The sequence below is a fragment of the Mastomys coucha genome, unplaced genomic scaffold (assembly GCF_008632895.1).
Source record: "Mastomys coucha isolate ucsf_1 unplaced genomic scaffold, UCSF_Mcou_1 pScaffold22, whole genome shotgun sequence".
Classification (NCBI taxonomy): domain Eukaryota; kingdom Metazoa; phylum Chordata; class Mammalia; order Rodentia; family Muridae; genus Mastomys; species Mastomys coucha.
Genome location: NW_022196905.1, coordinates 5,714,859 through 5,729,930, shown reverse-complemented (window position 1 = coordinate 5,729,930; position 15,072 = coordinate 5,714,859). Strand labels below are relative to the sequence as shown.

Below are 15,072 nucleotides of genomic sequence, written 5' to 3'. Positions count from 1 at the left end.
GGAATACCCCATAATGTCCAGAACATAATGAAAAGGAGACTGGAGTCATTGCTTCACAATAGGAGCCATCCAGGTCTTGGTTCAAACCCTGCTCCGAAGTCTCTCAAAAATCTGTCAAAGTAATGCTCTTCAAATTTAAGCATTGTGAGCAATGTAGTAAAAATTTACAAAAGATCAGGAAGGGAATTAAAAAAAAATCCATATGGAATACCTACACTCATAGTGCTGAAGACTGCCAGATACACTGAGATGAGGAGAAAACTAAATAGATGATAGATAGATAGATAGATAGATAGATAGATAGATAGATAGATAGATAGATAGATATCCCCCACTCTAAGCCAAGCAGGGTGGCACAGGCATCCCACACAGGACAGGCAGAACAAAAGGATGAATTGATAAGGCTAGTTCAGACTACATAGGGGGAATAAACCCTCCCATTATACAGCTAACCAAGATATAGCCTGAGGAACTGTTATTGCTCTTAAAGCAGATGAGCAGTCACTGGGGTAAAGAATATTAATAGTTTATAATGAGAAGGACATTATGGGTACTCTAAGTGTTCATGTACCTGACAAATGACTTTCAAAATTTCAGGATGAGAGAGGGAAAGAGAGAGAGAAAAGAGAGAGAGAGAGGCAGAGAGAGACAGAGTTCAAAATCCCTTTCTCAATAATTGATAGAATAACAATCTGTAAGAACATAATGACTTTGACCTATTTTATGCACAGAGGAAAATACACCTGAGAATACATATTCTTTTCATATAAACACCAAACGCCAAGATAGCTCATAATCCAGGATACAAAATATGTTCCCATAAATTTAAAAGAATTCAAGCCTTGAAAAGCATGTTTTTTAACTACAACAAAATTAAGTTGGAAAATGAAAACAGTAAGATTTATTATCAGTTCTCAAATATTTGGAAATTTTAATAGAATTCTAAATAAACCATAAGTTAAGAAAATAAAAAGAAACTAAAAAGTCATCTGAGCTGAATAAAAACAAAAACATAATATATCAAAACTGGCAGAATTCAGTATAGTAGTACTTGAATTGGGAAAAGGACATTTTAACAGAAAGTTCCCATATTTAAAAACAGCATAGACATCTAAATCAATAAAACCCAGCTTATACCTTAAGAAATAAAAACAAGATGCACATTAAAAAGTGAATTAAACAGAAGGAAGGAAATAGAAAGTATCGGAGCAAAATCAATGAAGCAGATAACATCATCAGACTAGCCATAATTTTACCCTTCAGCTGAGCCCTGAAGAATGGAGTGTGTGGTGGGTATGCTGGGAAGAAGCTGGGAAAAACAGTGCCTCGCTAAGCTTACCAAGGTAAACAAGCATGCAGCTATGTTTGTGGGACATTCCAGAATCTGCAGTTAAACTAAGGTTGTATCGAGTGTAGAAACTCTTTTTGCAGAATGAGAATTGAAGAAGAGACAAATAAGACTCAAAGCTGGAAACTTAACTCTGGGCATTGTGTACCATGACTCAGCAGTACAACTGGATTCTAGTCATTGTGGAAATCATTAAATGGTATAGCATTGAAGGGTGTTACAGCCAAATCTTTATTACAAAAGATCATTTTGAGGAAAATATAGAAATCAAACATCAGAGAAGGAAGCTGACTGTGAGCAGTGCTAAAGAGCAGCATTCATTTCCTAGCCTTGCCTTCACAAAAGTCAAGGATTTGGTGGCTAAAGACAACACAAGCTTATAGCTTCAGAACCTCAGACAGACATTTGAACCAGGTGGCCTGGAGACAGAGCAGTAGAAGTCTACTGGCCATGGGAATCTGACAGAGATATTAGGAAGTTAAATTAAATAATGGCAGCATGATCTCCCTTCTGGAGAACCTAGAGAAAATTCCTGTTTGTAACTCCAGTCCCTAGATGTGTCCTTGACTTAAGCTTCCTTTTCTATCACCAAAGCCATCCTCATTAATTATGTTTGAAAGACATAGTAAAAGATTATTTCATTACCCTCTTGAGGTCAGTTTCTCATATGTGTCTAATGGGTTCTTTCAGTACACTTGATCTCAACCAAAGGGCCAAGAAGCAATCCTAAACTTCTTAGAGAATTAAGGGTGTGCTTTGCCAAGGCATGCTGGAAATGTGGGACAGGGGCACAGAAAAGCAGTAACTCTGAGTATCACCAGGGAATTTGAAGTCCCTCCAGAGTCCCTCCTTGTACGTTACCCCACACAGTAAAGACAGACAATACTTCATTTCTACCTGCTGTCTTGGTTGTTAGTTAAGATTTCACATGAGAACGGAAACCCCTTTCTGGATCTTCAAAGCCAGCAATAATTTGTCAAGTTCTCTCGTGGACTCACATGGCTCTTCTCTCAGTGCCAGTGCCCCAGTTCCTATTTAAAAGACTCTGGTTTGTTCAACTGGTCTTATTCCCATAATTAGCTTATCTTAATGGAAAACAAAACAACAACACCAACAAAACTCCACAATTCAGTTTGCCTGATTGGGCCAATAAGGAGCACAAGGATGCAAGTGTAGCAGCAAAATCCTAAGGAGGGGCTTTCCCAGAACAAAGGGACTCAGTGAGAACTCCAAAGAGCCCAGGAAAGGCTGTGCCCTGCTCAACAAAGGTCTCTGAAGCATGGAGAAGCTCAAGGCTTTCCATGCCACATTCTAGAGGGCAATGGTTTTGATGTTTGTGTCCTTCTTAACATACAGGGTCACTTTAGCATCACAACAGCATTAGTAAAAATTGGAGACTGCAGGTCAGGAGTACTTGAATCTCACAAAAGGAGGTTAGAGCCTTTCTAAGAGAGGCTCTGTACAGCATTTTTACTCATTACCTTTCTATCCTTCGGTCCTGAATGGACACATAGTTTTATTCTCTCTAGAGAACTAAGCATTCACGGTGCTGAAGAGGAAGTGGAAAATAGCTCTTGCCACACTGCACCTGGAAAGGCCCTGATTTTGAACTTCTCAATCTCTAGAACTACGAGAAAATAATTCTATTTCTTATAAATTGTTCAGACTCAGGTAATTACTTATAGCAGCACTACATAGAATTAGCCATCATCTTCTGTCTGATATGAACACCGATGAAAATACATGCTTACTACACAGGACACCAGGTTTTTGTTTAAAGTTTGAGGCATCCAAGGATTCTGTGAGAGTCTAATTGAATATGGGTAGCATTGAAAGGTATGTTTGAGTTCCCCACCAAGAACATGTGCAGTGAAAATAATTAGACAGGATGATAAGGTTAATACATCTAGAAATAAAGGTCATTTAAAAGACAAAATCCCAAGGCAATACAGGAACAATTCACAGTAATGTAAACAGTGTAAAGCAAATACGATGAGTAATAGAACATCTATGACCAAACTTTAGGGTCCACAGGCTCAACTGGGAGTGGCAGGGGAGACGGGGGAACTGGTGAAGTATCAAACCTTCATTCATTTTCTTCTATTGCACAACTTTAACAACCCCAAATAAGCTTCATGGCTGTGGCTGCCATGACATATGAGCAGGGATGTCTGGCATGAACAGAGGTGAGCAATAAAAGTGAAGCAAACGAGCAAAAATAGATCAAAAATGACAAAAATGATGTGTTTTCATTGTTAAGAGTTGTAGTGAAATTCGCATCTGGTGAATTCCAGTCCAGCATTTCCATGATATATCTTTTATAATTTCCCTCTAATTATAATGAAAATCATTTTTCAATGTAATTTTGCAATAAAAATGTTTCTTTATTTCTCATTACATAAGAACATGATCTCATCCAGTTGTGGAGCAGGCTTACAATGTGTGCTCTGTATCTTCTCTCTCTTACCATTTAATCTCTTCATAGTCTACAGATGTCAAGAGGTTCAGATTAAGCTTGTTAAAGATCTGCTTCACTCGAACTCACTGATGATTATTTATTTAGCAGTTTTATGTAACCCTGTCATTGCTAAGCACTCTATTAATTTGCCGAGGGACAAATCAACACTAGTTATTTTTCTACCGGCTATTAGACTCGGTGCTGCTGCTTGCTACAAACCACTTGCCAGTTAATTATAAATTATGGGTCCTCTTTGCCTATATTAATTGATATCTCCTCTGCCATTGTAATACTAGACAAATAAATTGAAGGCAAGATTTATTAAGCAGTGTATGCCTTGTGTCTCTTGATTAGTATTCTTTACTTTTTTAACATTTATACTTGTTTATACAGATTTGACACAGCAATGCATTAAAGAAATGATCTTTAGGGTGTTTTGTGGTTAAAGAAAAAAGAATAGCATGGAAAGAACTAGAAAAATTTAATAGATTCACAATTCATTGCAAGGAGCTTCTAAAATGCTGCTGACTCGTGTGCTAAAACCTGGTGGTGACAGACTCCTAATTATGCAGAAACTAATGTTCAAGAGGGTTTAAAGTCTGTGTGTCCTATTGTTATGAGATAAACTGATAGGAACGCCACCTTGGATCTATCTTGCTTTGCTCACACAATGTCCTTAGTTGTATATTTTCATACAGTTACACATGCTTCTGTATTCAGTACCCTTTTATCCTCTAAGCTTTCATTTTGTTTAAATTGAGACTTGTTACATTGTTTATGTGCAGGTGTAGTATGTTATGACAAAGATGCACTACAGCTATTTTTAATTTTCAGCAGTAGGAATTCTAGATGGCACGAGCACAGAACCCACACCTTTCCAACTGAGGCCACAAAGGAACTAGAGTCAGAATTTAAGTGAGATGGGAGGGAAAAAAATTACCAAATAAAGACTTTTTTCTCTTTTTTATTGGATATTTTCTTTACTTACATTTCAAATGTTTTCCCCTTTCCAGGTCTCCCCTTCAAAAACCCCTATCCCACCCCCTGCTTCTATGAAGGTGCTCCCCAACCCACCCACTCCCATCCTCCAGCCCTGGCATTCCTCTACACTGGGGCATTGAACACCCTCAGGCCCAAGGTTCTATCCCGCCACTAATGTCCAACAAGTCCATCTTCTGCCACATTTGTGGCCAGCGCCATGGGTTGCTCCATGTGCATTCTTTGGTTGGTGGATCAGTCCCCAGGAACTCCAGGGGTGTCTACCCTGTTGACACTGTTGCTCCCTCCATGGGGCTGCAAACCCCCTCAGCTCCTTCAGTCACTTCTTCAACTCCTCCATCACGGACCCTTGAGCTCAGTCCAAAGGTTGGCTGCGAGCTTCCTCCTTTGTATTTGTCAGGCTCTGGCAGGGGCTCTCAGGACACAGGCATTTCAAGCTTCCATCAGCAAGCACTCCCAGCATCCACAATAAGGTCCAGGTTTAGTGACTGTACATGGGATGGATCCCCAGGTAGAGCAGTTTCTGCTCCACACTTAGTCTCCATATTTCCTCCTGTGAGTATTTTGCTCACCCTTCTAAAAAGCACTGAAGCATCCACATTTTGGTCTTCCTTACTCTTAGACTTCATATGGTCTGTGAATTTAATCTTGGGTATTCCAAACTTTTGAGCTAATATCCACTTATCAGTGAATACATACCGTGTTTGTTCCTTTGTGACCAAGTTACCTCACTCAGGATGATATACTCAAGTTCCATCCATTTCAGAGAACCAAATAACCCTATTAAAAAATGGGAAACAGAGCTAAACAGAGAATTCCCAACTGAGGAAACTCGAAGGGCTGAGAAGCACCTAAAGAAATGTTCAACATCCTTAGTCATCAGGGAAATGCAAATCAAAATAACCCTGAAATTCCACCTCACACAAATGTGATTCTTGATAAAATTTATACATTGCCACTAGTGACCTTTCTGCAGTTAAGAATGTTGTCTTTCCCATTGTCTCTTTAGTGCCCAGAACAAAACAAAAGTTGGTCACCTATTTACTTAGAGGATTTACTTAGTTAGTTAGAAGTGATATTAGTTTATAATGAGCTGACGACTAGTGGGGAATGCTATGATAGGTGGTCATATACAGATGCCTCAAAGCAGAACTGTGATGCAGTGCTGGTGTAAGTAGGGCACAGTGACAGCTGATGGAGATTCTCCCAAGTGCACCCTAAAGCTTGGTTAAGGACTCACAGCCTTCTCTTCACTATTTCTCATTCCTAAGTTGTCTTTTGGCAGCGAGTACAGAAATGATGGACTAGGTCTTATGGGGCCCACTAAAGCTACTCCCACTGCACAGTTGACTCTAGGTTTAGATTCCACTGTGGTTCCAAACTCTTACAGGATGCTTGTGAGCAACAGTATGTAAGCAGGAGGCCTGTTAGTCCCTCTTCCTCTCACATGACATTTCTCTTACTTCAGTGAAATAAATTTCCTTGTCCTGCTGTGTCTGTCATGGTCATGAGAAACCTATCTGTCTCCATTTTGAAGGTAACAATCATTATGTTGTGTTTCTAAAAGTAAAAGTAAGTTTCCATTTACTATAAGAGTCAGCCTGTTGCCCAGAGCCAGGTCTAGCCCAACCCATGACCCTGACTTGCTTTTGAGAACACCCAGATCCTCCCTGGCCCTCTCTAATCACATGGCAAGCACAAGGTGGATTTTGTTTCATTTTGTTTTGTTATTGAGATTTTTCTGTACACCTTCATTACCCCATTATCTCTCTTCTGTGAACCTGCATCCCAATAAAATCAAGCTTACTTCAAATTTGGCTTAAATTTTGTTAGCAGTCTTATTCTCACCCAGTGGAGTTGAGTTGCTGGGAAGAGACACTCTGACCATGACTATTTTTGCAGAGGAAGCATTTATTTGGGGGTTTGCTTAGAGCTTTAGATGGTTAGTCCATTGTCATTATATTGGGACAGGTATAGTACTTGAACCGTAGCTGAGCTTTCCAACCTGATCCGAATGCAGCAAACAGAACAACAGGGACACTGGGGTTGGTATGGGTTTTTGAAACTCAAAACCCACTCCCAGTAACATCTTCCAAAGAGGCCACAGCCTAATCCTTTTCCAACAGTTCCATTAACTAGGGACGAAATATTCAAACATATTAGCCTTTAGGGGACCATTTTATTTAAACCATCTCAAATTAATAATCTTTTAATCTGTGTACAGCTAAGGCAGATGATATACATATGTCCTACAGTATGTAGGCCACACTCCTAATACTTACATTTGTGTTTCTTAGGGCTGTTTTCAACTTTACTCTGGAGGGACAAAGACCATATTCTCTTTCTCTCTCTCCCTCCTTGGGTCTCCTTACACTTTCATGATATATATACTATGTCCATTCAGTGAAAACCACAAATTCTGTCATAGCGGAGAAAACTGCTTTCTGGGGTATTTCTGAAACCACAAGTGCCCTCCAGACAAGGAGTATTCAAACAAACCCATATCTTGTATACAAATTTAAAATATGACTACGATAGTATGTGATATTTGATATTTCATTAACTATGAATATGAATCAGATATCTGGCATATAGCATAGTCTATGTACTCCCTACAGGAAGAAATATTGTCTCCTCTTTACAGCTACAGAAGCTAGAGAGCAAGAGAATAACTACCTGCCTGCACCAGGTCATGGAGGAGTGAAGAGCAGGAACAGTAAGGACCAGAATCTGCATTTACTTCGAGGTAAATATACTATGGAGTTCATTATTACTCCAAACAACCAGTCCACTTTAAAAGCCATTGTACATCTGATGGGGCTTTGGAATTTGATTGCAGATTTCTCTGAAAGGGGGTTGTTTGGGACGTAATTAACATGACAAACAAGAGAAAGACACAAGTTTAGCAAAAAGCTCACTCTGAGTGGATAAATTTCTCTTCTTCCTTTCTCTAAGTGCAAAGGCAGATGAAAGCACGTAAAATAACTGCTGACGAGTGTGCCTCTTGAGCTAAGGACCTGTGCTGCTGTGAAATTCTACTTTGTCTAGCAAACACTGTCAAACAGAAACCTTGAAAGAGGAACATTTATTTTTCTCATTTTTGTACAAATGCTCTGTTCTGACCTCAGGGTTTCCCTGCCAATGCTCCAAGTCACAGGTGGGCGGGGGCACAAAGTCAGGAGCGGTTCTTGGGTTTTCCCTGTGTGCTCACAGGGCTCTGAGCAATGGCTCAAGCTGGAAGCCACAGGAACCAGGCCCCTGTGGGTGTCCAGTTCCCAAGCAAACCTGCACAGCCTGCATACCAGTCATTTCCAGTGTCTCAACTTAACTGTTTCCCTACAACAAAGCCATAAAGCCTGTGTAACCAACCCTTCCTTTTTTCAACCACAGCAATATCTCAGGACGCACAAAGACAATGACTATTTTTACATGATTTGGAAGGCAGTGCTCTTTCTAGTTACTCTAAGGAGGTGGTGATTTAGTGGTTGAGACCCTGAGCTGTGTGGCAAAACAGAACAGGACGCTCTCCATGTGATAACTCTGCAATCTACTACCTTATGGATAATTTCCTGTCCTTAAGAAGTGAAAGTCTTTGGGTTTTGTGGTCTGCTTGTTGATGTTGTGTTGTTTTGGCTGACACAAGGTCTCACTGTGTAACCAGGTTGGCCTCAGCCTCTTCTTGCGGCAATGCTTACAAACCCAGCCAATGAATAGAGTGCATATCTCTTGCGAATTGAGGAGATTAAATGAGAGAACACAGCAACCCACTATTTGGCTTACACTGAATGGTGAAAACAATGTGAATTTTATTATTATGTTAAAAATGTGAATTTTAAGATCCTCCAGAAACCAGTGCCAAGACAGGACTCGATGTGCAAGGAATTTAGAGGCATACTTGACTATAAAAGAAAATAAGGATGAAGGTAGAAGTCTTGGAGCCCATTCCCTCCCACCCCACCCCCACCTTTGCCCAAGGACAGAGGGAAGGAAGTTTGGTAGAATGCTAATTTAGTGTGTGTGTGTGTGTGTGTGTGTGTGTGTGTGTGTGTGTGCTTCCTTCCTCTTCCTCTTTCTTATGAGATTGGATCTTACTATATTAGTTCAAGCTAGCTCTAAACTCAATCTCTCCTCCTAGGAATAATAGACATGAACACTCCCATGCTCATCAGCTAGGCTGTATGCTCACAACCTTCCAAAACAATGAGAACATCTACCACAGCACTGCTCTTGGTCAATGCTTATGCGATTTTCACTGTTAGAGTCACACATCTGTAAGAATCTGACATTACCAGTTGTCCCTTTGTACCATGTGCATATGCCCATAAAGAAAAGGAGTCCAGTGGATGTTGCTTGTTGATGTTGTGTTGTTTTGGCTGACACAAGGTCTCACTGTGTAACCAGGTTGGCTTCAGCCTCTTCTTGCGGCAATGCTCACAAAACCCAGCCAATAAGTAGAGTGCATATCTCTTTCGAATTGAGATTAAATGAGAGAACACAGCCACACAGGTTGGGACTCCTGTGATGTCCATCAGTGCCAGCATGTGCAAGGCTCACCAGCACATCAGCAGTGTTAAATTTATAAAACTCCTAGTCTATAGGATTGTAAACTATCCTCTAATTCTTAGACTATGCGCATTTGTGTTAAAGTAACCAAGTGGTTAGTCCTATGAGGACTGTATTAGTTTGGCATATGAAAGCATCATTAAGAAAGTTAGACAGACTCTGGAGATATACATTTAAATAATAGATATATGAGGGTAGGTAGGTTGATTTTATTCTTTCTTTCTCCTTAGATGATGTGTCTACATTTAGTGTTAAAGTATGGATGCTTGGGTAATTTCATTTACATCTTAAAAATCTTCCATTCAGTATTTTTGAACTTAATATTATGGTGTTATTATAGATCCAGTCCGTAAACTCCTATTACCTTAGTTATTACCCTTAGTTCTATTAGCTAATGTTTGTTTAAGCCCTTCCCCCAGTGTCCTTCTTCCTTTAGAATATGAACATGTTCTCTCTTGTATAAAGCTCATTAATGTCACAACCTCACCAAGATGGACAAAAGGAAAAAGAGACGTGAAAACTCAGTCACCACATTAGGTTTGCTCTTAGGAAAGTGTTCTGTGACATACTCCATTCATCTCACACCTGTATTAGCCTCATAAGGTACCTGTGGACAGCGGGGCGAATCTGCTCTAGTAGGAGAAACAACTCCTTTTAATATTAGCAGTGAATGTCTTCAATCCTCAGTCTCCAAGGTGCTTGCCCAGCTCTGCAGCCTGCACTGCTCTCTGTTTCTTTTTCTTTCTTTCTTTCTTTCTTTTCTTTTCTCTCTTTTCTTTTCTTTTCTTTTATTTTTTTTTGGAGGTTAGTGCCAACACTTCAACCTGGTGGTTTTTTATGAGTTTAAAGAACATGGCAAGTGACAGAGGTCTGGAAGAATATATTTCTTCCAAAGCTGGTGACCAATTAGTTGCTTGCCACTGAATGTCATTTCCAAGCTATGACGGCTGCATTCTTGTAGCCTGATGATAGACACACTGTTTATTTTCCACTTTACAGCCTTTGCCAATACTTGGAGTCCCACACTGCTGCCTTTAATGCCGCTCTTCTGGATAGCTTGTGACAGGGGACAAGATAAAAGGGATGTGCAAGTGTGCAAACTGGCAGCTGTGGGCAAACTGATCTGGGGTGCACAGCAAAGAGAACGGCTGTTTTATAGCTCACCTTTTATACTAATGCTTCCAAATGAAATCAGGGAAAACATCAAGTCCACAAGGTTAATGCTCAGACATAAGCATGGTGGCTAAATACTTTCTGAGGGTTATTAAGCTGTTGACAAGATGAGAATCAGACAATTCACCACTAGGTCCATAATTGTCTTTCATCTAGGAGCAAGTCCCCCCACCCCACTAACTTTTATGATTCATCATATTTATTTTTTGTTTCCTCAAGCAACATCTTTTATTAGTTGCACACTCACTGCAGAAATTTAATTTCTGCCAGAGAACAACAAAGCCGTTGATTATTATTATTGAGAATCTGGTACAACATCGAGTGAAATAAAATCTATAAGGCATTAAAATGACAGATTAGGCAAGAGCTGTATTCATTTACAAGTGTTAGAACATCATGCTAATGCCTCGCAAGCACAACATAAAATGAAAATCAGCTCTCTCATGCTGCTTTAAGGAAGGAATGCCACAAGGCTCCCAGCAACACAAGCCAGAGCTGAGTAAAAAGGCAACAGCCTTTTGTAGTTTGCTTATAGGTTCATTCTTGACAAACACAAATAAAAACACTCCTTAGATGTGCACAGCCAGGAGCTCTTATCCTTTGGTCATCCCAAACTAAACATTGCTAATCCTGCTAAGATTTATGTTTAATAGGCATCTTCTTGTTTTTCAATGGAGAGTAATTCTGCACTCATCAGGCAAGTTCAACTCTGTATAGCCTATCTTAGGAACCCCAGAGAAAGTGGATAGCAGGGCCCTGGAATAAATGAGTCAGATTTATTATTCATAAATAACTCTCTCCCCATAATTTATGTATACCCAAACACTCAAAGCTTATTAACCCACCCCTATTTGAGACAGCATATCTGTGCCTTTATATCATATGTTGCAGCTAAAGACAGATAAGAACAGGGAACTTATAAGAATACTAGAGATCATCTAACTAAAACTTGAACATCAAACTAGGTGCTCTACTAAGAGATGAGAACACAGCTGTATCAGTCACGATGTCTCAATGACAATACTGCCATATCTAAAACTGGTAGGACAGACAAATCTCTGGTTAAAGGAATCCAAGCCTTCTAGAAAGGAATCCAGGAGCTCCATGTCTCTTTATACTCTGAAGGAGTTGTGTTGTAAAACAGTTTATAGGACATTCATCAGAACTCACAAGTACTTAAATAGGGAACTATATGGAAATCAACTTGCTTCCTGGCATTATTAGCAAAATATGATGCTCATATATTTCTATATAATATATAAGTTAAATAGGCTTATAAAATAGACATGAACTTTACTATAATAATATTAATTATATGTATAATCCGCTTTAGGTCATACAAATACATAATGACATTTATGAAGCAAATTCTTAGATTCAGACATTATTTAATTCTCAGAAGGCAAAAATCAGGTATGGAGGGCATTCATTCTTCAAGACAGTGTTGTGTGATCTTTACTTATTTGACTTCCTGTTAAAGGTAGTGAGTAAGTGGTAAGAACTGTTGAAATGACAAAAGTCTGTTTTTCTTTTTTTTCTTTTTCTTTTCTTTTCTTTTCTTTTTTCTTTTTTTTTTTTTTTTTTTTTGAGACAAGGTTTCTCTGTCTAGCCCTGGCTGTCCTGGAACTCACTCTGTAGACCAGGCTGCCTCGAACTCAGAAATCCCCCGGCCTCTGCCTCCCAAGTGCTGGGATTAAAGGAGTGAGCCACCACTGCCAGGCTAAATGTCTCCTCTTAACACCAAAGATGACAGGGTGAACTGCAGAAGAGAGTAGGCAGGTAAACTTTCACCAGGGTGATGTCAGACACCATTTGCTTCCTACACACACCACGGAGGAATCACTCATAAGATACATTAAATTTGTGTGTCACTATCAAATCTTAGAGCACATGGAATACTTTCACTCATTCTCTGTTCAAGAGAGCATATTTTAATATAAGTCAGTGAGCACAGAAATCATCCTTGGTGTGGTTTATCAAGAGTATAGAAAGATAATCATAGAAAAATTTGGGATATTTTTTGTCAATCCACATTCCTGGTGGCAGTATGGGGAGGTGCTGACAGGGGAGGGTGATGTGACTGGGACTTATCTTTCATCCCAAAACTCACTATATTGGACAACTCATTTCCATCTCTTAAAATTGGTTTTAGAAAGAAGGGATTTTAAGAGAGATCTTGCCCTTTGATGCCTCATTGGTGTTATGAAAGCAAATTGAGATCTTATGATGTGGGAAAGTGGAAGAAAACACTAAGGTCCAAGTCACATTAAATAAACAAGTATCCTTCCTGGTTGGCCTTGTATCAGAATCTCTTTCCTTACTATACTGTCACTCTTTAAACTATCTCTCATTATGAAGAGTGGAATGGAGTATTTTCTGAACCTATGCATAAGAGATCTTGGGATTATGGATCCTATGTGAAGAAGCAAAAACTGAATGAGCAAAGATTCACTGACTCAGAAATCTTGGAGCCTGTATACAAGTCTGGGGATTATGAAAGTATAAGAACATTGGTATGGGAGATAGATACACATTCCAGGCATATGGTGACACCTAAATTTTTAATGAAGAGAAATCCATCCATCCTCTAAGGTAAGAAGGAAGCAGAAAAAAAAAACCAACAAAAAACATAAATTTGAGTTCTGGCATTCTCCCCACTGTCTGACTGCTAATTTTTTTTTTTTAACTTCACCCAGGCTGTGTGTCCAACAGACCACATGGTGATTGCTAAATTGCTCAATGACCACAAGCTACAATCATAAGGAAATATTCATGAAAATTAACATCCCATTTAATACTTACCACATTTTCAGCCAATACTTTTGTGTACCAGAAAGTCCTCGAACTGGCTCCAAAACTTTTCAATTCTGACAAATGCACTGGCCTCTCTCCAAGGAGCTGGGCAGCAATCTGTGCTCTGTGCGAGAATATGGTGGCGGCACTAGTGCTGGGGAGGAGAGGAAGAGGAGTGGAGAGTTCTTCCCAAGAAGACTATCTAAAAACCAATGATCTTCCAACCTCCTCAGCTACCAAGGTCTCCTATTACCATGGCAGGAAGCAGGATCTTAATCATCTTCAATCTTAGGTAATCAAAGCTGGAACATCAGCAGCAAATATTTGATCAATTTTGTTAAATAGGAGAAAAGTCACATTTGCTTTTAAAGTACAAAGACATGTATAGGAATAAAAACTTGATTATAGGACTTTTTACATTTCCTTCAAAATTGATGAGATGATTTTCATTTGATGAGTCTTGTCCTCTTAAGGAGCTCATTGTGCTAATAACTTAAAGGGAGTGTCTATCCTAGCATGTTGGTGTTACCCATGTTTGTAATACTTAGCCTCTATATACTGACCAATATATGCCTCCTCCTTATGAACACTGGCATGCATAGTTGTTTGCATTCTTTAGAGACTTTCAAATTTTTCTATGGGTTCATGAAAAACTGGGTTTTCTAAAAAGGTGAAATACTTCACACATCTGTCTGACTCAGGCCTGATTTTCTTTAGGTAATGTTATATGGCAGTTTGCAGGGCTATGCCTTGAGCTCTTCTGAGTCTATCTAACACCCAGCTAGGACTTTGTGCACACAGTGCCTTCACTTCACCTGTGGATGTTCATGGTAGTACACTCCTCTACTTAACAGCATCTCTACTTGGAAATATACAAACCTATCCAGTGTTCACAGTGGTCCGGCATAAAAACCAATCCACTATGGCATTAAGTGAAAGAAGACACAACTAGAAGCAGAAGAAGTTTGTTTGCCTCCTGTCTCTGGAATTAGCAACGTGATTGAGACCTATGAAGTCATAGCCTCCTTTGCGGCCATTAGATGCAGAACTATTTATACTAGATGACTTTCAAGGTCCACTTTGTTACTAAATTTCAAGCTGGATTTTTTTTCACTGTCCTTAGAATGTCAGGTCAGTCTACCCCTTGAGGGCCAGTGATCAAGACAATACTGTGTCCTTTTGGGACCAGTGTTAAAGCAACAGAATGATGGATGTCCAAGCACAACACCTGGGTGACTGAGCTCTCAACAGCAGCCTTTTCTCCCTTTTTGTCAATATTGCTTTTGTTTAGACGGTTCTATGAATATTGGCAAGAGTCTCTTCCTCTCTTTCTGATCCTCATAGTCCCCTTTTTAAAGATGTTTGTAAAGTAAAGACTCTCTGAGGGGACCCTACACAGCATCACAGTAACTTTAAGTCTGAGCACAAGACATCCTTTGGAGCCCATGAGAATCTTGATTTTGGAGTAGCGTAGTTCCCAACACTGGGCACATGACTCCCCCAGGTTTCACTGCAGCGGAATGCCATTTTTAAAGAAGGCACCTAAGAGAACCCTGACGTGTAGGTAAATGTACCTGCAACATTCTTGGCCCATAGGATAAGTAACAAAGAGAGTTCTGAGGCACACTCCAAATATTATCCTTCAGCAGCACTGTAATAGTAGCTATAAAATCCTACAATCAGTCTCCTCAGACTTTAGCCCAATGCTTGATTTGATCTGATTTCCTTTACAAAAAAA

The 15,072-nt window shown here is 39.6% G+C and overlaps 1 long non-coding RNA gene across 2 annotated transcripts in view; it reads right to left on the bottom strand.

Moving 5' to 3' along the window:
• LOC116069201 overlaps positions 1-15,072 on the bottom strand; it is a 525,801-nt gene that overhangs the window by 46,703 nt on the left and 464,026 nt on the right. The window contains exon 1 of one of the 2 annotated variants that reach the window (XR_004109901.1): positions 13,344-13,572. The exons of the other annotated variant lie outside the window; for it this stretch is intronic. This is a non-coding gene — a long non-coding RNA (uncharacterized LOC116069201). Of the gene's footprint in view, positions 1-13,343; positions 13,573-15,072 lie in introns of those variants that run through there. 2 annotated transcript variants of the gene reach the window in all.